The sequence below is a fragment of the Puma concolor genome, chromosome B2 (assembly GCF_028749965.1).
Source record: "Puma concolor isolate L17-30 chromosome B2, mPumCon1.1.hap2, whole genome shotgun sequence".
NCBI lineage: Eukaryota > Metazoa > Chordata > Mammalia > Carnivora > Felidae > Puma > Puma concolor.
The window spans coordinates 46,600,483-46,621,117 of NC_141671.1; the positions used below are offsets into that span (position 1 = coordinate 46,600,483).

The 20,635-nt window shown below is 38.5% G+C and overlaps 1 protein-coding gene and 1 long non-coding RNA gene across 4 annotated transcripts in view; one reads left to right on the forward strand and one right to left on the reverse strand.

Annotated features, from left to right (window-relative positions):
- PTCHD4 (patched domain containing 4) overlaps nucleotides 1-20,635 on the reverse strand; it is a 181,911-nt gene that overhangs the window by 102,186 nt on the left and 59,090 nt on the right. The window lies entirely within an intron of this gene.
- Nucleotides 1,924-15,515, forward strand: LOC147580975 (uncharacterized). The gene is made up of 3 exons (XR_015250811.1): nucleotides 1,924-2,115; nucleotides 11,066-11,113; nucleotides 15,449-15,515. It is a non-coding gene; the product is annotated as an uncharacterized LOC147580975 (long non-coding RNA).

The window sequence follows — 20,635 nt, forward strand, 5'->3', positions numbered from 1 at the left end:
TCAAATACATTGATATTTTTAGTAATATGCATGGAGTCTATATTGCCAAAAAACCCTGTGATGACATTATTTTATACTGAAGTGAGTTTTTCTTTTTCAAATGTTGTTTGCTTTTTTGGCTTGTTTGGTTTTTCAGTATCCAAAGTATTTCTGAATAGAGGCCAAATCAACCATGCATCATGGTATAAATTTCAGTCTATATTGAACTGGGTAATTGAATGTGTGTATGTGTATATAATTAATGTATTAAAATCATTTAATATTACATATATTTTTCCTTTTCTCTGATGGCACGGATGTCGGCGTTTTGAGAGAATCTAGTAGACAGTATTAATTTTGTTTACAGAACTCAATCAGTCTGATAGTTAGCTACCCACAAAGACACGGAGAGTCAATATGCTTAGTGGAGAGCTTTGGTGAGCCAGAGTTCCTGTGTTTATGCTGTAGCACCTTCACATATTAGCCAATACGACCTTTGGCCAATTATAAAAACTCTCTCTCAGTGTTTTGATCTATAAAAAAAAGTTCCTTTAATGGGTTATCGGGAGGATTTAAGTACATTAAACCTGTAAATTACTATCATGGGGACATTCTAAGGTGCTGAATACAGTTTAATTATTATTCGATCCCTTTTGTTCATTTTCCTGGCTCCCTGACCATGCAGTTTGGCTTGCAGAAGTGTCTTACATGGGTAATGCATTTTTCAACACTAAATTTCAATGCTTTTTGGCAGTGTATATATCCTATAATGACAAATCCTCAGCATTCTCTACTTTCCTATATCTACTGCACATACCAAGTGTAAGCAGCCTTTCTATGAGGCATTTGAGTTCAGAGTCTCTGGTAAAAGGATTTATATGTGCTGCTCTTAACTGTCTTCATCTGACTTCCAAGAATTTCTTTATACCCTACCATTCTCAGATCATTCTATCCCATTTTCTCTCAACCTGGTCTAATCAAATTAGAACCCAGAGCACTCCAAGGAATGATATTTTGGAACTGTAAGCTCTAAGAAGCACCATAAACATTATTTGTTTCCTTTCATAATGGATATCCAGTTGTAGGCTAAGATCACCAAAATAGTTTAGTAATATAGTGGTTAGTATCCTCTCGACATTCTGCACTTGACATAAGAATAAGTCCTTGCAAAGGAAAATCATTGGTTTAAGTTCACACTTTATACTGGAAATGTGGTGGTGTCACACTCTGGATAAAGCCTGTTTTTCTTAAGTCTATTTATTTATTTATTTATTTATTTATTTATTTATTTTGAGAGAGAGAGAAGAGAGAGGGAGAAAGGCAGAATCCCAAGCAGACTCTGAGCTATCAGCACAGAGCCTGACGTGGGGCTCTATCCCATGAACCATGAGATTATGACCTGAGCCAAAATCAAGAGTTGGATGCTTAAGTGACTAAGCCACCCAGGCACCTGGATAAATCATTCTATCGAACCTTGCATTCTGAAGAATTTTGCTTCTACATTCAAATTAAAGTCCTCATAGTTGTAAACACTTCCCTTTCAGAAGGAAATGCCAATGTTTCAAAAGTAGTAATTGGTCTGTAGTAAAAGAAAGTTTGAAAAGGTTTGTATTTAAATATTATCTATTGAATTGGAAATTTAAGATAATAAGCAAATTGCTACCTAAGAAATTATGTGAGAAGCAAATCTGGATCAGAAGATAGTTAATATGAACATTAAATATACAACACATACATATCAAGCAAATATTCAAATGATGATGGCTTAAATACTGCCCAGAATAATATCCAGGAATTAAATGTGCTACTGCAGCTGCTTCTGATTCCTCATTTTACAGGATGGTTATTCAGATTAACCTACTAGCTGAAAATTAGAAAATAATGGATAAAAAATGAAGCTTTTCATCTGAAAAATCAATGAACAGCCACAAATATAATGGAGAACCTTAAGGACAAATTTTGGGGGCCATACTGAACCTAAAGTAATAAGCAGAAATTCATAGGGATTCCATTTCTTCCTTGAGGGTTTTATTTAATTATTATTAATATTTTTTTACAGTACTGCACCCTTGGGCTTCAAGTCAGCAGCCTGAAAGGATGAGAGGTGACAAAGGTCTGCTCCATGGGCTAGGAAAGGTGAGATGTCTTATTGAGACACCTTCTTCACCTCAAGCTGGGACCTCAGAGGCCACAGATTCAGAGCAGTGACACACCAGAACTAACCCCCACCTCTCACTTCAAGTCACAGAACATTTTAGAGAAGCCTCTATCTGTGCTGAGCACAGCAGGAGAAAAATAAAAGGGAAAAAGTATCTTAAAAGTTGTGTGTATGGGCACCTGGGTGGCTCAGTCGGTTAAGCTTCTGACTCTTGATTTTGGCTGAGGTCATGATCTCACAGTTTGTGGTATTGAGCACCAAGTTGGGCTTTGCAGTGACAGCACGAAACCTTTGGGATTCATTTGGGATTCTCTCTCTCTCTCTCTCTCTCTCTCAAAATAAATAAATAAACCTTAAAAAAAATGTTGTGTTTAATGGATGGGTCTTTGTGTACATTTACAGACTGGACATCATAGTCTGGGTAGAGCAGGGAACCTTAGGCTATGAATTACATTTGAGATGGTTTCCAATTACTAGTGCCCTCAGGTGCCAGACAGAGACAAATAACCACAGAGACCTTTTAGAAGAAAGAATACCATCATAGGAATCTGAAAACACCCATGATTTTTTTTTTCAAGAATCTTGCCTACCACACACTCATACAACTAGGCACACAAGAAAACAAGGTGATTTATTTAAGACCTGCACAAATAACAGACAGCAGAAGAGGGATAGAGACCTCAGATAACAGAATGTTTATAAAAAGTTTAGATTATGCTTCCTGTGTTAAAATGTATATGGTCTTGAAAGTATATTCAGATAATAGTAAACAGCTGTAGACAATAGGAGACTCAAAAAAGAATTAAATCGAACTTTTAGACATTTAAAAAAATCTAATACCAAACATTAAAAAAAATTAATGGGTATCTTAGAATAGCTTAGGTGTAGTGTTTTAGTCCACTGAGGCCACTATCACAAAAGATACCATAAGCTGGATGGCTTATAAGCCACAAACATTTATTCCTTACAACTCCGGAGGTGGGGAAGTCCAAGATCCATGGCACTGGCACATTGGGTGTCTGGTGAGAACCACTTCCTGGTTCACAGGTGGCCCCTTTTCATTGTGTTCCTCACATGATAGAGGGGATGAATAAGTTCTCTGAGGTGTCTGTGATAAGAGAACTAATAGCAGCCATGAGGACCCTGCCTCCTACCCCTGGTAATAATGGTAACATTGACCATTACTGTGGGGGTTAAGATGTCAATATATGAATTAGCAGGGACACAAACATTCAGACCAAGCATTCAGCAAAAGGGAACATTAGTAAACTATCTTATCAAACAGAGGACAATATTTAGAATGTAGCACAGAGAGACAAAGGGAAAATACAAAAAGGAAGGTGAGGGACATGCCAATTATTACATATGTTTGTGGAGTTCAAGAGAAAGAAAAAAGAATAAAATAAAAATAGTATTTAAATAGATAAAGGCTGACAGGTTTTCAGAATCTATAAAAGACAGTAATCCATGAAATCATGAGGTTCAGTAAATTGTCAGTGAGATAAATACAAAGAAAGCCACATATTGACATATCCGAGTGAAACTGCAGAAAACCAAAGACAACAAAATCTTAAAAGCAGTGAGGAGAAAAAAACAATGGAATAAAGATGATGGAGAATCATCATTTTCAGTGTAATGCAATAACTTCATACCCAGCAAAAATAACTTTCAAATATGAGGGGAAAAACAAAAAACTGAGAGAATTTTTCTACCAATAGAACATCTCTCAATGCATTAAGCAATTTCTGTTAGAAAGAAGAAAGGGATTTCAGATTAAAAAAAAATTAAGATGCAAGAAGAAACAATAATAATAAAATAGCAGGTAAGTATGTGGGTAAAAGTAAAAGACCATGAACTATATAAAGAAAAAATGATAATGTCCAGTGAGTTTACATAATAGCATCAAAATTAAAGTGCTGGACAGCAATAACATGTAAGTTAGGAGGGGTCTCAATAGAGTTCATGTGATCTCCTTTTTTATATAAGGAAGACAAATGAAGCTATTGATAAATTTTACATTTTGGTAAATGAAGTATGACTATACTCTGATTTCTAGAGGAATCACAATATTAGAAGTTTCAAAGTGGCAAGCGGAATGAAATGAAGTAATAAAATATATTATTTCATTTCAAAAGGTGGTCAAAAGGGAGCAAATATATACATATATATGGGTAGAAACATATGGGCCATATGGGACAAATATAAAACACAAATAAAATGGTAGATTTAAACCTGGAAATTTCTGAAATTGTATTAAAAAGACTGAAGGGACTAAGTTCTCCAGCTAAAGGACAAAAATCGTTAAGCTGAAGAATATCCACATTTAACTATATGCAATTTACAAGACACATGAGGAAGTCTGAAAAAAACGGAAATGTTGATACTGAAAGAATAGAAAAACATATGTAACAAATATGAGCAAAAGATTCTGATGAGCTATCTTAATATCAGAAAATAGGCTTTAAAGCAAAAACCATTTCTAGGGATGGAAAATCAGCTCATACTGATAAAATATCTGGTTCACCAAGAATATACAATAATATATATTTGTATACACATTGTAACATAGGTGAAACCAAAAAGAAAAGCTAAGAGCTCATTACCTTAAAAGTCAGGATAATGGTTATAAGGTGGGGTATGAGTGATTAAAAAGAGAAACTCAAGAGGCTTTTGGAATGCTAGTTTTTAATCTGAGCAGTAATCACACCAGTGTTAACATATAACTGTTAGAAAAAACAGTACATATACAGGTTTATATAATTTCTCCATATATGGAAATTCCTGATTTATTAAATGAAAAAGCAGACTGCGGGGCGCCTGGCTGGCTCAGTCAGAAGAGCATATGACTCTTCAGGATCATGAGTTTGAGCCCTACGCTGGGTATACAGATTACTTAAACGAATAAAGAAGAAGAGGAAGAAGAAAAGCAGACTGCATGACAATATATAGAGAGATGTTTTGTTTTATAAATCTACATATTTATCTACCTACAGACACAGAGATATAGTCAAAGGTATAGTTGAAATTTTTATCAGTTATCTCTGGACGGTGGTTGTACACTTTCTTTCCCTTTTCCTATAATATGCATTGTTTTTGCAATAAGGAAAAATGAATAAAAAAAATTTACCACTCAGGAATATTAAGTAACATTTCTAGAGAGAAGAGAGGTTGGTAGAAGGATGTGTATCAACCTTGAAAATGGAAAAAGAATAGCTTTGTGGAAAATGAGACATAGATGCTCAATGAGAAGGAAATACTTGGAAAGCAGCAATACTGAAAAGGACTTTAGGATGAGTATGGACAGCAAATTAGATAGAAGCTTGCAGTGTAATGTGCCAGGAATGAGCGCCAATGCTATTTTCAGTTGCAAAGGCACAAGCACCATGGCACAAAACAAGGACAGGAAGCCTCTTTTTATATATATTTGGAAAATCTGACTATAAGGCAACAATTCTATATCAAGCTACTTTTAGCTTAGACTAGGTACAAGGAAGAAAATAGCCACCATGACCTAAAAATGATCACAGTGATATGGAACTCTCGAATGAAATAATTTCTCATTCTTGCTTCATAGAGGGCAAAGCCTCTATTAATGCCAGCCCCAAGTTTTACCAAGGTAAAAACATGTATGTTTGAAAATTCTTCTTTAGGGTCTTTCTTAAAAGAGACATATCAAAATAGCCATGAAAGATATAAAAATAAATCTGCATGGGAAACTCGTATGCCTCAAGACTTCAACTTGTTGGAGAAAGCAAAGTACAAGAATTATAAAAGTAGGAGAAATGAATCGTGACACAAGACTGGCATTTAAATGGAGATACAATGCACACTCACTGTCCAAAGGAAATTGTGAGGTTAAGATGTCCAAAATGGCCAAATATGGCAGATATCTAGCTATCTAATGATAACCAAGTTCAGATGGGCAATGCAGACTGCTCCTAGATCCACTGATGGTCAGGAATTGGTTGGTAGAGAGTAAAATCCAGTACCCTTGAAGAAGACGATTTGTTGGCAAGAATTAGCCAGCAAATTAAGGGAAGCAGATGGACTTCAGGGTAGGACTTCAGATCCACTAAGATATTGGATGGCTGTATGATATCTAGCAAGAGACGGAGAAGCTCGGAAGGACATAGCAATCCCTTAGACAGTATAAATACAAAAACCTTAATTGAGAGACTTACTTACAAACCTATGGTCAGAGCCAAAAACCAGGGATGTTGAGGTATCTAGAGACGAGCACGAGCAGGAAGTTGTTATTACTTTTAAGCCTAAAGGAATAAAGGGAGGAAATAGTACTACCGGGGTCTAGTAACAGTTGTAGATATGGCGTGGCTGCCTGTCGGAGGATGAAGTTGTCAGAGAAATACTGTCAAAGCAGAGAAGGAAGAAGGAAAGAAAGACCTTGACCTCTTTCTCTTTCTGCCCTACTATCTCCTGGTGATGCCTCTTACTGGCCAAACTCAACACAAAGTAAGGTGCCAGGGAGCCTTGGTGGAGCAATCTACAAAAATTAGCCTTCTAGAACAAAGATCAAAGAAGAGAAGGATAGAGAAGAAAATGTGTTGGTGATGATAGGGAGGGAAAACAGAAAGTAACCAGCACAAGTGCTATGTGAGGAACCCAGGGTGGTGGCCAGTTATATACAGGGGGCCAATATGGCAAAGCTGGCCTTCACTGAGTCAGTCCAAAAATAATTTTAAATTACTTCCTATATTGTGGTAGGCCCATTACTAGTCGCTGAAGATGAAAACAGTAAGTTGATCCTTTCTCTTAAAAAAATTTTTTTTAATGTTTATTTATTTTTGAGAGACATAGACACAGAGCAAAAGTGGGGGAGGGGCAGAGAGAGAGAGGGAGACACAGACTCCAAAGCAGGCTCCAGGCTCTGAGCTGTCAGCACACAGACCAACATGGGGCTCGAACCCACGAGCCACGAGATCACGACCTGAGCTGAAGTTGGACGCTTACACGACTGAGCCACCCAGGCGCCCCAGATCCTTTCTCTCTTTTGTAAAGTTCATTTATTTACTTTAAGACAGAGAGAGAGAGAGAGAGAGAAAGAGAACATGTGTGCATGCACACGTGGTAGGGGCAGAGAAAGAGAGAGAGGGAGAGAGAAAAGAGAATCCCAAGCAGGCTCTGCACCATTAGCACAGAGCCCGATGAGGGGCGCAAACTTGTGAACCATGAGACCATGACTTGAGCCAAAATCAAGAGCCAGACATTTAACTGAGCCACCCAGGCATCCTGAAGTTGAAACTTTTCTAATGAAGGCTTTGCAGTCTAGTATAGAATTGAAGACAGGCATGTAAACAAGGGCACAGAGAAGGCAAAAAAGAAAACCAGTCATTCTTGGGTTTGGAAGTCAGTAAAAAATGCCATAGAGCAACAAACATTAAAGGCTTGAAATTCAGAACAAGGGAGATATAGAAAGAAATTTCTGGAGAAAGGAACATCATGAGACAGGAAATGGCCTTGTGTGTTTGGATATACAGCAGTTTCATTTTGGTCAGAGAAAACAATGTGAAGAGATTGGAATTGGAAGTTCATAGAGACGAAGCCCATGGACTTCCTTTGACAGACATCTCTCCCTTGGCCAGACTGCTCTAGAAACACAGCAGTGCTAAGCTATGCAAGTAGATGGTATGTTGGTAATGGTGTTTGAGTAGGATAAAAGAATAAAGGAATTCTCACATAATGTGCTACTGATTTAGGGTTTTCATCTTTCAGGATAAGATTAGGAAGAATTAGCAGAATGGGCAAAGGGATAAACAGACTGGAATAAATAACACAACCAAAAAGAAAAATATCATAGAAAGTTCCCAGTGGAAACAGAAGGGATGAACTTCAAATACGTGGAAAACATAAAAAGATGGGGACTGTCTGAGGATTAAACTTATTTGATCAATAAATAATCTAAGAAGAAAGAATGTCTTCTAGTCCCAACAGAAACACTATCGACTTAGTGCATTTATTAACATAGTCAGTGATATGGAGTCATTGTATAGATAAAGCTTATCAACCAAAGGAGATAGCCAGCACAGAATGATAACATCTAACAATGAATCTGTATTGTGTACAAAAAACTTTTCAGGCAAGAAAGACACCAAATCTGGAAGGACAGAGTGGGCAATTTGGCAGCATTCAAATTCATCAGATATCATTTTTTCATTTATGCTCATCACAAAGCCTTTTGAGTAATAATTGGTCTTTTTCATATATCTTAAGAAAGCCTTGTTATGTGGTATACTAGACCATTTTTTGGAAAGGTTACCAGAACAGAGCTGTTGGCCATTATCTCTTTCCAACTTAGTAAATGGGATCCTTTCTTTGAGAGTCTAGTTTGCCACTGTGCCTTTACGATACAATTTTTTGACCTGTAAGACAGACAGTCTAACCTAACCCTAGGATACAGTGAAGTTACAAATAATTCTACCCTTTGGAGTCTCTTTGCAGTCTTGCTCAGTTTCCTCTGGCAACCATGAAACCTCATTGCCTCCATCCCTTTGGATTTTCTGTATCTTAAAAATAGGTTAACTTGTCTACAGGAGCGAATGTTAAAGTCTTAAGTAGAAATCACACTTCTAGAAATATTTCAATAAAATAACTACAGCAAGCATGTAGATATAACAGTTGATCAAAGCACAGCCACCCAGGCTGTAAAATAAATTTAGTTCATCTCAAGTTCAGTTTCTGCCTTCCATTACGTTATGAAGGAGGAGAACGGTAGAGAACTGGCAGTTTTCAAACATTTGTTGGTTTGTTTTTTGATCCACAGGAATTTCTCCACAAACTAAATCTTTATGGTAACTTGCCATGTAAAAAATACCAGAGTGAAATTCATGGGCAGAAGCAGAGAGGAATAGCCAGAAATTCTGCTGGCTCAATTCTTTCCAAGGCCCATAGTCCTAATGCCTCCCAAGGAGTCCTCGGGGCTCAGTTTGAGAACAGACAACAGAGTCAAGGAATCTGGGAGAAAAAAAAATTAAGTAATACAGGTTTTGATCTTGGCTTCAAAACATACTTGAGAATCGCTCTGGTGACTTTTATTTCCTTATTTAGTAGAAACAGGTGCCCACATATCTCTGGGAAAATAAGGAAGTCATCTTTATGATAAAATGGCCATGGGAATATTTTTAGGTTGCATGAAGCACCCAAACAAATAATAAAACATTTAGACTAAACTCTTATATTTGGAGATCCAAAATCCCTTCATTACATAACCATTTTCAATGGCTTTGTTTAAAGATCATTATTCCCAGAATTTTAAAAGAACACATGGAATTTCATACATAGATATCCATTTCTAAAACAATTAAGCTTTATCTTTGCTGTGAGCTAGGAATTAAAGTCATTCATTCAAGAAATAATTATTGAGCACTTATTATTTCTGAAACATTGTGCCAACACAGTCAAGTACATGAAGTTGCCCTGACCCTTGACCAACACAGTGGAAAGGAAGGGAAAGGGGACAGAGTTATAGAGTAAATCCATTAATTTATTGCTGAGTGTTATAATGAGTCCTTATTATAGTCATCACAGTCACTCCCAAAAATCTACAAATTAGGTGCCTTTAGTAGTCTTTCTTTGTGTGTGTATAGGTGATCTCCACTGGTTTTCATTCAGTGAAATGAGCCATGTAATGTGTTTCTCCCATCTCCTTTCCCCCCCCCCACCCCCGCTAAAAAGTAGCTTAACCTGTGAAAATTAGTAATGGGAAACCCCACTAAAATGGAGCCAGAAGGTTTCCGCGAGGAGAGCTCTCAAACCTTGCTATTCTTAGTCAATTGCAGACCCAAGAGGAAGAAGTGGATTTGACTATGCACATGGACACAACTTTACTATCCCAGCTAAAGAAAGAAATGCTTGCCTTATCTGCCCCTCTGCCATAGCTAAGCCAATGAAAAGTCACCATGCTTTCAACTCCTAGTTTACTCCAATGGACTGTAGTTTATAACAGCCTTCCCAACTTACAATTTTCTCCTTCAGGAGCATACCTTTCCTTTGTTTCCAGGATTTGTCTATGGTTTTGCCATAGGTTGTTTGTCCAGGATTACAATTCTCTTTTATTCCTGAATAAGCCCATCCATTGCTGGTAAGATAAATAGTAGTTTTTCTTTTTTAAGGCTGAAAAACCTATTCTTGTACCCACTTCTTTCTGACAAAATTGTCTCCTTTTTTTTGGTGTATATTATTGACTATTATGGTTATACTCCATGCTTTTTATTATGTATTCTCAAATACCATTAGCAAATTTTCTTAACTAATATTTTACTGATTTATATTATTAAATACAATATTTAATTTAGGATGGAGGCACCTAGGTGGCTCAGTTGGTTAAGTGTCTCACTCTTGATTTCTGCTCAGGTCATGATCTCACGGTTGGTAGGATAGAACCCCACGTTGGGCTCTGTCCTGATAGCATGGAGCCTGCTTGGGATTCTCTCTCTCCCTCTCCCCCACTCACTCTCTCTACCTGTCTAACTCAAAAATAAAGAAATAAACTTTTAAAAAATATTTAATTTAGGATGTAAACAATTACTGGAAATATCACTGGCCAGGACATAGTCTTATTTGATTTAGGCCAAGTCAGGAAGCACTAGAAAAAAAATGGCAGCATCTTCTTCATATTAAATTCAAACTCAGCATTATAATTTCTCTAAAGGTACACAGTAGGATCTAGATGATGAAGCTCAAATAACAGTTTTGCCTTGGTCTGGGTGAAGGCATTGCTCTGTCATTACAAAAGAAATCAGCCACTATGACATATATTGGATGCACACATAAACCATAGTGTTCCAGGAAGGCAGGTGGGAATCAATGCATAGGGATTCTTCAATTCTTAGAAGCCTAAGGGTCGCCACTAGCATCCTCAAATCAATACAGGAATTATCTCATCCTTCTCTGCTAATTGTCTTTTTTGGTTAGATGCCTGGGTATGAAAATACTGGCTTGGGAAAGAATTGAATCTAGAAGGTAAGTGTCCAGTTTTTAAATGATTTTTTTTTTCCTGGATAGGGCTTTGTTTTTCCTCAGAAAAGTAATGGCATAAGCCTTAATGCATTTCCACCATTCAAGTTTCGAGTTAAATTGCAGCATTTACCCTGATACAGCACTGCAGAAAATCCCAATCTGGTTGGTAGCCTCAGCTTTCGGGCACTAGGGATATTTTTTTCTTGGAATGTTTTGTCATGACAGTTAAGTCAACTTCAGTTAATGAGGATCGTTCAGATTGCTTGTGTTAGAGATGTATTTGAGGAAGGCTTTGGAAGTCCATGCTGGAGATGCGATAGTACCTGACATAGTAATAGTTCTACCATGTGCTGAATAAATTTATCTTTCACAATTCCCTAGCTGCTTAATTACTCAAGACTGATTGCTACCTGATTCAAGAGGTAAAAAGCAAGAGCAGAGTGGATTAAGCTGCATGAGGTATATTTACAAATCTTTCCATTTTAAGTGTCTAAACTAGCATCAGCTACCCTTGAGATAAACAGTATCACCAAAATGAGTCCATATGCTTCTCACCCTGAGTAAAATTGTGTTATATAATAGTACTCTTCCTCATTCCAAACCTCCAACTATCACTGGAGGAAGCTTGTTTGCAGTAAAAAGTGCAATATGGAGGTGGATTCCAAAGAAAATGTAGAATCTTAAGGAGTCAGGATATAATTACTACTAATGTTGGACAGTGCTATACAATAAAAAGTACATGCTACCTGAAATGCTTGGCATAAAATTCAACTTATTACTTGTTATGCCAAAAATCTGTTCCCTTCCCGCCTCCTTTAAAAGGTCTACGAAGACCAGCTAGTGAGACGATGTTTTAACTTATTAGAAACTTACGTCTCAGAATATCCATCCCAAAGCTACAAAAGAACAGACATCAATATCAGAAAATCAGAACTAAAGAAAAACAGAAGAAAAATAAGGACATTAAGATACCCAAACTAAAAACAGCCAAGAGTTCAGACTTTTCTTCCTCTATGAACGTTAACGGCCACAAGAGTCATTGATAAGTCAATGTTTGCAAAATGCCTACTATGGGCACTTTGGAGTAGACATTAGAAAAGATGCCAGGTAGACCCAGTCTAGCCCCCAGTGAACCCCAAACCCAGAAAATAACATGCCATATAGCCTAAGTGTCAAATAAAAGATTCACTGATTAAAGAATAAAGGTGGAAGGGATGTTAAAGACAAATCAGTCCAACTTCCTCACGGTATGAAAGAGAAAACAGGGGAGGCCCATAAGAGGTGGGACTAAACTGGAATCCCAAATCTTCTGATCCCAAGCCATAAACAAGGCCATCGGCCAACCCTTTCCCAAAGGAAGTAACAGTTTCTTACCAAAAGCAGGGTGGCTGCAATTAATATGGCTGGGAAAGAGCTCCAACTGAACATTCTTGATGTCATAATAATAGGCCCTGTCTCTCCCAGCAATGAGTTACTTTGGGGAGGCTTTCGATGGCTTAATGATCCCATGTAAAACAGGTCCTGTGGCAAAAGCAACTTACTGAGAAATATTTCCAAAACCATAACATAATCATTAAAAAACTTTAGCCAACTCTCAAGTCTTAGAGGGCCCATTACGTGCTAAACACTGCTATTTCTGGTCTAGGGAAACAGCAGTGCCCAGGAAGTAACACCTTAAATGCCTGGCAAAACCCTCCCCTTCCGAAGTACTGATCCTGGCTTCAGCAGAACTAACCAAGAGAAGCAGCTACATATGTTTCTGATGAGTTCTCCCAGTGGCCTCCCCATCAATAAATCCTCACTTACCACCATGATCTGTTTAAGATACTAGCCCAACAAAGTTTCTAGAGTGTTTTTCTAAAAATTTTGACCGGGGCCCACATTATGAAAAACATCTTCCACTGGGATCTGTTATACACATATGTATTATACTGAAACTAAAGTATTGCTACAATGATACTTTACTATGTGCAATACCTTCTGCTATTTCCTATTTCTTTCTATTTTCTTTCCTTCTCCTTAAGTGAAACATAAATGTGGATCATGATATGTTAAACTGACCTAGTGACTCGAATAGAGCATAACTCATTTGAGAAACACTGAGAGACCATTCATTCATTAATTCCACATTAATTTTTAAGGCCTATTCCAGGCCAAGTACTGTTTGAAGTACTAGAAAACAATGGGAATGGAACAATGAAAATTTACGTTCTTTCGGGGCTTATATTCCATTGCTGGGAGATAGAAAATGAACAAGTCCAAAGGCAAATTGTATTGTATAGTAGATAATGATGAGCTCTAAGGAGAAAACTGAAGCAGAGAGGAAGACCAGAAGGTGAGGGTGCTTGTGGTTTGGGATAGAGTGGCCAGGGGAGTCCCCACTAAGAAGGTGATATTTGCATTAAAAGCTGCAGGAGGTAAGGAAACAAGTCTGCAGGTATCTGAGGAAGAGCTTTCCAGGTATAGAGAGAGAGAGAGAGACGGGCTGAACCTGGGGCCAGAGGGACAACAGATGTCAGTCTTGTTGGGACTTTGGAAATCACTGAATGTTTGTATCCATTGAATTTGGTTTAGATGGGAAGCTAGTATAGGATTTTGAGCAGGTGAGTGATATGATCTGACTTACAATGTAACAGAACGACTTTGCCCAGTGAGACCATCGAGCCATCGAGCCATACCCTTCCCCTCACAGAGCAATCACAGAGGCCCACGATTCCCAGGTCTGGGAACTGTCATTCCTATACAGTTCTGTATAACCCCCTATCTGACCATCTTCTCATCTTTCCCACCTTCCCCCTCCCCTCTGGAACTCAGTCCTGTCATCACTAAGATTCCTTACCTCCAGAATCTCTTCCCCAAATATAACCTTTAGCTTCTTGCGCTAACGAAAGCTGGCCATGCCCCGAGGACACTGCTTTCCTGGCTGGCTCCATTGGAGGCCTCTTTGTTCTCCTATTCCTCTTGTGTTATTGGACCTGAAAGTTTTATAGGTGCTGTCCTCTACCGCATGGGAAGTCAAAGATGTTGTTCATCTTCCTTAAAAACACTTACTCTTTTGAAGGTAGTATGCAAATTATTCCTTTTTTTAAAAAAAATTATTATTCATTTACAAACTTCAGGATCAGTCTCTCTCATTTGCTAAAGATTTAACATAGGACTCAATGTGTCAGTGGCCATCACAACTCTTGTCATAATTTTTCATGACTTCAGATTCCACAGAGAAAATCCCTTCTATACTCAGGTCCTTTGAACTCATAATGTCTTCAATCCTACATTTGTCTCCCAGCTCAAAATGATCAAATCATGGTCATTTTCATTAGTAATAATCTCTTCTCAAGAACTTGATACCATGCATCTCTAGAATCCATCTCTTTCTTTTCCAGCTCACTCCCATTATGATTGCGTGGCAGATCTCTGTTTCCAAAGATGGCCAGAACGGTCGCTCCCATTCCACCTGTTCTTCTGCAATGTGACTCCGCCTCTCTCTCAACTCTCTGCCACTCTCTGAAGTGGTACAGTCCCACTGCCGTCCTCTTGAACCTGAGCTAGCTTTTCTGAATGGCATGCAGTCAACAGGATATGGCTGATGTGATGCTATGCAACTTCTGTGACCAGGTCAGCCCTGCAGTTTTGCCTTGCTCTCTTGCAATACGTTTTTCTTGGAGCCCGAGTCACCAGATTAGAAACCTGACTACCTTGAGAACACCATGCTGGAGAGGACACATTTAGAGGCCATCTTCAAAATTCTAGGCTGAGGGGCTCCTTCAGAAATCCCAAACTTGGTACCAGCCATGTGAGCAAAGAAAGCATCTTAGAAGTGGTTGTTTTAGCCCCAGCCGTCCCAGCCCTTGGACATTCAAGTGACCCTGAGCCGAGGCTCTAGACATTGTAGAGATGGGAGAAATTGACCTCACTGTACCCTTTCTAAATTACTGACCCACAAAACCCATGAGCATAATAAAATGGTTGTTTTGTACTACGAAGTCTTGTGGTATTTGTTATACAGCAATCGATAACCAGAATAGACTCCAACCTCAATTTTCTGACCTCACAGAAAATCCTAGTATTTTGACCCTATCACTTTTTTGCTATGATGATAATGGGAAGTAAATCCTCATTGCCCTTTTTGTTTGACTTAGTTTATATGAGAGAGACAGTTAATAATTCATTAAATAATCCATTTACTCTCCTACATTTTCCGTACTTCCTTTAGCTAACTTATGGCCATGTGTCTAGTTCTGGCCAATAGAATATGATGAGAAATAACTATCAATTCACGCGCAAGGTAGTTATAAGTTGGTGTGGTTTCCCTAACTATTCTCTTTTCTGTGTACACAGCTGGGACCACAAACTCTGAGAAGACAAGATGTTGCATGACAGAGGCATCCTCGACCCCTGAATTTCTTTTTTTTTTTTTTTTTTAATTTTTTTTTTTTCAACGTTTATTTATTTTTGGGACAGAGAGAGACAGAGCATGAACGGGCGAGGGGCAGAGAGAGAGGGAGACACAGAATCGGAAACAGGCTCCAGGCTCTGAGCCATCAGCCCAGAGCCCGACGCGGGGCTCGAACTCACGGACCGTGAGATCGTGACCTGGTTGAAGTCGGACGCTTAACCGACTGCGCCACCCAGGCGCCCCAACCCCTGAATTTCTGCTGGAGAAAGAGTTCCCAAAGAAAGCTTCCTGACCCACACTAAACTGTAGTATAAGCAAGAAATCAATCTTTGTTGTGTTAATCCAACTAGATTTAAGGCATTATTTGTTATTGCAACATGGTTTAGTTGACCCTAACTAGTAAAATTTTCATGATCTGTCATTATAGTCATTCTTCTGCATACACTATAAACCTTCTTTTTTTCCCCCTGTAAGGTTTTTTCCAATTAAATTCATGTCATTGCCTACTCAACCCCTCCCCCAAGCAGCTATTTATGGCTGGAGGTGGGGCACTGACTCAGCAACAATGCCAATTGATTTCTTTTCTAAATCCGTAAAGGCGAACTTCAAGTGGTTCCTTGTGCTTCTTAGCTGTTCACCTAGCTTTTTTTCTTTAATTTATTCTCCAATTTCCAAAGCCACTCTTTCAAAATCTCTTCACTTTCCTCAAATCAACACCTCCTCTCCCAAATTTATTCTCAGCTGATAACTTGCTTCATATTTTACTGACAAAGTTGAAGCCACAGAAGAGAATTTCCACACACTCCCACCCCCACATGTACCAATCTATCTGGATCTGTCCGTATATTTTGCTTTCTCTTTTCTTAACCGGAGATGAGCTGTCTGTGCTCTTATATAAAGCCCATGACTCTAGTTGTGTTCTGAATCCAGGCCCATCTCTCCTACTCAATGACATTGCTTCTGCAATTTCTTCCTATCTTTGCTTTACTATGAAGCTTTCTGTACTGCGCATCCCAATTAGCGTACAATCATTGTTTCTCTGTGATGTAACACTCCTTGGAAAAATTATCATTACTCACTGTCTTCGCTTCTTATGCTCCAAGCTCTACTCAACCTCTTTGTTACTCGCAGCACACCTCCAAAGCAATTCTTGTCAAAGTCACCACTGACCTTCAAGTTGCTAAGTCAAATGACCAAGTCTCAGTTCTCATTGGACACAACTTCTTAGCAGCTTTTGAAACAGTTGATGTCTAGCTTTTTCAGGAAACACCTTCTTTACTTGGCTGCTGGGACACTATTATCTTTTGATTCTCCTGCCATCTCACTGCCTGATCCTTCTTTTTTTTTTTTTTTTTTTTTTTTTTAAATTTTTTTTCAACGTTTATTCACTTTTGGGACAGAGAGAGACAGAGCATGAACGGGGGAGGGGCAGAGAGAGGGAGACACAGAATCGGAAACAGGCTCCAGGCTCTGAGCCATCAGCCCAGAGCCCGACGCGGGGCTCGAACTCACGGACCGCGAGATCGTGACCTGGTTGAAGTCGGACGCTTAACCGACTGCGCCACCCAGGCGCCCCTGCCTGATCCTTCTTAATGTCATTTTTCTACATCATCTTCATTTTCCCAATCTCTAAGCATTGGAAAGCTTCAGGGCTCAGATCTTAGACTTCTATTTTCTATCTATATTTATCTTTCCAGTTGATCTTGTCAGATCTCATGGCTTTTATTATCAGCTATGCCATGATAAATCCAAAATTTATATTTCCAGCTCCAACTTACTGATTTTACTTCTGAACCTGATCTACATACTGTCTTAGCCCACATTTTTCCCACTTGGATGCTCCATAGGTATATCTAACTTACCAGATAGAAGAGTAAATTCCTAAAGTTTTCCTCTACCACTGATTCCTTCCATAATCTCCCTATGACAATAAATAGTAAATGCTTTCTATTAATTATTCAGTCCTCAAAGATTGGGGTCATCCTTGACTCTTCTTTTTCTTACATACCACATCCAATCCTGCAGGAAATCTTGTCAATTCTATTTTCAAATATACATCCTGAGTCGAATCCCTTTTTACCACTGTCCCTGTTCTCATGGTATTTCAAGTCACCACCATTATATCCCATAAATTTTTGTGATAACCTCTTACACAGTCTTCCTATAACTATTCTCGATCCACTGCAGACTAATTTTCACACCGTAGCCAAAGATGCCTTTAGAACGTAAGTCAGGTCATACTCTAATGTCTCAAATGCTTCAGATAGCTTTCCATCTAAAGTATTCTCAGTGCCCTACATGATCTGGCTCTTTACAATTTTCCTAACTCCATCTCATAATACTCACACAGTTGTCCACTCTGCTCCAGCCACACTCCCTTTCTTGCTGTTCCTCAACTTTACCAAGAGAAGTCCATCTAAAAGACTGCATTTATAATTGGCTTTGTCAGAGACGCTCTTCTCAGGTTGCCACATGGATACTTCTTTACTTCATTTAGCTCTCTACTTCAATTTCTTTCTTTTTGTTTTTTTAGAAAGTCTTTTCTCTTACCACTTATGCTCTTTATCCCTTATCCTGCTTTATTTTTGTACTTTATAGCACTTATCTTATTTGTTTATTGTCAGATGCCTCCCCTTTGCAGGCCAACAATGTAAGATCCATGTGGGCAACAACTTGATCAGTTCTGTTCAGTGCCTTTTACTCTAGAATCCAAAAATACCTGGAACATAGTAGGTGCTCAATAAATATTTGAATCCATTAATAAACAAATGAACATGGAGCTCATGAACACGGAATTTTGAGCGTGGAGTTTTAGATGATGAATGAAGTCTTGTAGATGGAAATGCTGGCTTCCCCTGAACAAAACAAGTCAGGTACATGTGTCCATCATCTTTACTCACTATCTTCACTACCTATTTTTTAAGCTCTATTGAACTTTAAATTAGTCTCAGTACTGCCACAAAGCAGCTCTCGTCAAAATCACAAATGACTAAAGTAAGACTCCTGGCGTATAAAACAAATTCAGGATAGATTGCAAAAATAACAGTGAAGCAAGGCTACTAATGTCTTTGGCAATTATCCACAGAAGATCAGCAAGGAGCCAGGTTGGTACCTGTATGCAATATTAGCCCATATTTCTCCTTCCAGAAAGAGGAAACACATTCACACAAAGCAAATGAAGTAAAAAAAAAAAAAAAAAAAAAAGGCTGACAATGAGTTATAAATTAAATTAGTGACATTCTTATTGCTTTATGTTTGCATAGAGAAAAGATGTTAAGCTGGAGTTAAATAGGGTCATTTTAGTCATAATAGGTCATTCCAGAGGTCATATATATGCCTATGATCATCTTTTATAAACCTAAATCTGGAACATACAATTTGAGAGACACGAATTTACTTACAGACAAAATATAAAAATTGGTACAGGTTTAAAAAATGCAGGATGGGGGTGCTTGGGTAGCTCTAGCTCAGTCAGTTGAGCGACTGACTCTTGATTTTGACTCAAGTCATGATCTCAGGGTCATGGGACTGAGCCCCCTGTTGGGCTCCATGTAGAACACGGATCCTGCTTAAGATTCTCTCTCTCTCATTCTCTCTCTCTCTTTCTCTCTCTTCCTCTCTCTCTCTCTCTCCTCTCTGCCCCTCTCCCTTGCTCGTGCTCTCTCTGCCAAAAAAAATGGCAGGATATAAAAGTACAGTACATGTGCCTCTTAAATGGCACCAGGGATATTAAGTGGATGAATGATCAGAAAAAAGAACAAGGCAGGTGCAGTCTAGAAGGAAGATACGTGGTCAGAAACAAGATAGCTGAAGAGCAGAACATCATAAGTGACATATTCAGCTTCAGGGATAAGTTCTAATGAACACAAAAGGTTTGAATCTTGAGGCACAGTGGAGTGAATATTCACTACCTCAGATAAATCCTTGTGGGAAGATAGGAATAGAAATAAAAGTTTGTCAGAAGAGTTGGGCTTCTTTGCCTTACACCCAACTAACTTCATATTATGCAGTTTGGATACCATATACAATGTGATCAATCAAAGGACTACTTTCAACCAATGCCATGTGTACCCCTAGAAGATACAGATCTGCCAATTGAACTTACTGATGCTCAATAGCACATTCCACCCATCATCTTCATGGAGTTGTGCTCTGAATGCAAGGTTGTGGTTTTTCTATCTAAAGCCTCCCTCTCTCTCTCTCTCTCTTTCATATGTACACACACACACACACACACACACACACACACACACACACGCATGCACGCACGCACACACACTAGAAGTCAACAAAGGAGAATGGAGATTAGAGGTTGGAGGATAATGCATACCTTACATGACATTAGAAAGGAATGATTAAAGGAATGATCTAGCTTCAGTAGAAAGTGAAATAAATAGGGGTGCCTGGGTGGCTCAGTCTGTTGGGTGTCTGACTCTTGATTTCGGCTCAGGTCATGATCTTGCAGTTGGTAGTTTGAGCCCCACATTGGGCTCTGTGCTGACAGTGCAGTCTGCTTGGGATTCTCTCTCTCTCCCTTTCTCTGTCCTTCCCCTGCTCACTCTCTCTCTCTCTCTCTCAAAATAAATAAATAACTTTAAAAAAGAAAGAAAATGAAATGAATAATATTGTAGGATCTTCAAAATTTGAGATTGAAAAGCCCAAAACTTTCATTTAATATATGAAGAACTGGGACAAAGTTAAATAAAACATACAAAGTTAGTGGAAAAACTAGAATGAAAGCCCAGATTTCCTGGCCCTGTAGGATATTCCTTTCATTTTGCTAGTTCTTGATCTTGGTATCTTTATCATTATGGATCATTTTACAAACAGAACAAAGCACAACCAACAAACTCCCTCTTGATGGAAAAGATATCTGAAATAAGTATTTATTGGTAGGTTTATTGTAGTTATGTTTTCAGAACATACCAAAAAAGTTTATTTCAGAACATTTTAAGGACTGAATTCTATGAATCCTGAAGAGAAACCATTCACCAGACTTCTTAGAGTCTGCACCTACACTGTCCAGAGTTGAGTTATGATCTTAAAGAACACTGAGAGAGGAAAAAAAAGTGTGAAAAGTATGTGTTTCAGGGTCTGGGCATTTGCTTCAGTGCTATGGCTTTACATGT